This window comes from Vigna unguiculata, chromosome 5, assembly GCF_004118075.2.
Source record: "Vigna unguiculata cultivar IT97K-499-35 chromosome 5, ASM411807v1, whole genome shotgun sequence".
Taxonomy (NCBI): Eukaryota; Viridiplantae; Streptophyta; class Magnoliopsida; order Fabales; family Fabaceae; genus Vigna; species Vigna unguiculata.
The window spans coordinates 41,228,241-41,231,852 of NC_040283.1; positions in this window are offsets into that span (position 1 = coordinate 41,228,241).

Genomic DNA, 3,612 nt, shown 5'->3' on the forward strand with positions numbered 1-3,612 from the left:
CATTTTGTGGTCCATTCATAAAAGTTTGTAAATTTTTTTAGGAAACGGATTCTGTAATCCGTTTCCTAAAAAAATTTGCAAATAACCATGGATTTCAGAATCCGTTTCTAAAAAAAAAATTAAAAAGAATAGGAAACGGATTACACAATCCGTTTCCAAAAAAAAAAAACAAACGGATTTCACAATCCGTTTTAAAAAAAAAAAAAGGAAACGGATTACACAATCCGTTTCCAAAAAAAAACACCAAACATAGTCTTCATCTCAGCTACAATCAGATGCCTTTCTCATCCCAGTGCGCATGTTCGTGCTCTGAGTATATCAGTTCTTCGTGACATTTTGCAAATAACCATGGATTTCAGAATCCGTTTCTAAAAAGAAAAAAAAAAGGAAACGGATTACACAATCCGTTTCCAAAAAAAAAAAAAAAACCAAACGGATTTCACAATCCGTTTTAAAAAAAAAAAGAAACGGATTACACAATCCGTTTCCAAAAAAAATACCAAACGGATTTTACAATCCGTTTTTAAAAAATACCAAACGAATTAAGATAAATTTTGGGGATACAGGAGAAATCATTGGAAGTACAGGGAGAAGCCCCCTTTTGGTTTTGCAAATTTCAATTTGAATAAGCCCAATCCAATTTATTTACACCATAGTTATTTCGAACCACCAAAACATGATAAACAAATAAATGCAAAAAAAAAAAAATAGTGAAAAGTAAAATCTTAAAACACGAAAAATAATGCATAAAAAAAATCAAATATAATGAAACACATGATTAATGACATAGTAAATAGTAATAATAAAACAGTTATTATATAATTATATTCTTTCCATGATATTAGGAGCCCAAAAGTGAAGCTTTGTCCTTATTTCATCCTTGGTTTATTAACAGCATACTGAATGAAGACATGATTTTCTTGTAAGAGGTGTGAAAGAAAGCTCCGCCACATTACCACCAACATCTTTCAAAAGCAGACGAAGTTGTTGACCCTTGTTCACACTCCTTTCTGCAATTTTTGTTTTCTAATTCAAATTTTCGACTTCAATTTGATTTACTCTCTTTCTTTTACTTACAAAAACTATTACTACTCTTCTTTTTCTTTTTATTAAAACCTAATATATAATGATATAATCCACTGCAATTATGTGAGTTGTTCCATTGACTCCATCATTTGTGGAGATGTGTAACAATTTAATTTTCATTATTTTCAGCAAAAACATTGACTTCACTATGTTCTCTGCAGGAGACACAAGCGCTCAGGAATTTCAAACAATAAAAAGTTGTCATTCACAATAGAAAACAAATATGACGACAATAATTGTATTAATTCACCGTGAAATTATTTAAAGAAAAAACAATTATAGAACTTGTAGATAGAAACATAATTTATTACAATGAATGAAATGAGACTTTTGTACATTATATTATTGAGATGATCCACATTAATAAGAGGATTTTTATTTCTTTATTGCTTATCAATATATCTCGAGAACAAACTAAATCAATCATGTTAACAGGTAATTAATTGATTACAACCTTAACTTAAAGTGAAGATAATATTGGATATTTGAAAAGTGTCATACTTGTTAAAATTATTAAACAGGTAAAGATTTCAAAGTATTATAGATATAATTATTTAAAATAATTTCAATTTAGATGTAAATTATGGATTCACAATTAACATCATCACACACATAATTGAACATATCCTAATACAAATACTACTAATAATAATAATTTTAGCACAATTTCTTATTTGTTTTATACAATTTTTTTTTCTAACATGGTAATATCATTTTTAATGGTTAACTGTATTAGCTTTATTAATTAATGTTATCAATGTTTAGTAATACAATTTACAAATAAAAATCATTCATCAAAAGTTGTATTTATTTTAAAGTGAGTCATGTTCATAATGACAGATTTGCGAGCAGAGACAAATCTTACTACAAATTGTTATCTCTTTGACAAGTGTACCAATTCGTTATAAGTAGTAAAAATGGAAGTCCAAGTATCGTTTTTCCAAGGGATTTGTGTTCGTTTGTCTAAGTGTGATTATTTACTAATTTTAGCAATAATGTCAACGTAAAAGATTGGTTTAATTTAAGAACAACATGCAAAATTAATAAAAACTAAAGTTATAAAAGGATTTAAGAAACACTTCATCAAGGTTGGATTTCATGAACCAAAACCTTTCTGGTTCTGTCGCGTTCCCACACTCCAGCACACAGTTTTGTGTAACTTTTCGAAACTATAACCACTTCAAAAAACCGTTTTCTCGCTAGGCGACCGGTGATTACTCGTTGGGCGAAAGAGCACACTTGCTGGGCGACTGGATCCTGACAGAATAACCTCACTTCTTCTCCAATCCTTCACTTTCCTATACAATAATCTCAAAGATAACACAAAATATATCTAACCTAAAAGAACCTAAAAAGAACCTAAAACTTCTCACAAAACACATGATTAAGTACAATTAAGAGGTCCAATAAAATAAGAATAATAAGTATTTTTCATACTTATCACAAATATTAAGAGAGTCAAAATAATATATTCAAAAAAATTTATATTTTATTATTATTAGTTTACAAAAATGAATATGTATTTATTTTTATCACATTATTCATTAATTTTTATAAACTTTTGTCTCAATTCTCTTCATTTCATACAATCTTTTCTTTAATTCAAATAACACCACATTCACCTCATTTTTTTCTCAAATCCATTTCAAATTCAAACACAACCAAAACATCTTCAAAATAGGAAAAATTTATAAATTAGTGCAATTTTAATTTCATACTGCCGAAGACAGACTTTTAGAAAAATTATATTTATAGGTAAGTCGTACTTGGATAACACAACCTTATTATGATTAAGTCATGTTTTATGAACATAGCCCATCCAATTATCTATTGGATATTCGTAAAAAAAATGATAGATATCCATAAATGCGAATAGAAATTTGTTTATTTTACTTTTTTTACTTTAAAAAAATATTTAAAAACAAGTCTTTAGAATATAAAATTACACACTAAAATATTAATGCAAATAAAATTTATCTTTCTAAAATATAAATTTAAATGAATTATATGAAATATAAATTTTAAAATTTTAATTTTTTTAAAATTGGTTCAATTTCATATTTTAAATAAAAAAATACAAATACATAATATCAAGTTCTAAACCATTCTTAAATGAATAATATTTCTTTTTCTAATTAATTTATTTTATCACATAATTTTTAAAAAAATACTCAAATAAAATTCACAAATAATGATGAGCAACAGATATCTCAAGTTGGATACCATAATACTCGTAATTTTATATATATATATATATATATATATATATATATATATATATATATATATATATATATATCACGAGTAAATATTTATTAAGTATGTATTTAATATCCATTACAGATTTTAGTCAAAAATATCTGTAGTGGAAATTTTTTGTCGTTCCTAGTTTTGATTACGAACAACGATCTTGTGTTAATGACAAAATCATGTGGATCAATTAATACTTTGATTAAGAGTTATTTTCTTTTTTCATTTGAACTGAAATTGTTAGGGTATAACACACCTTCACTCGAAGTAGCATTC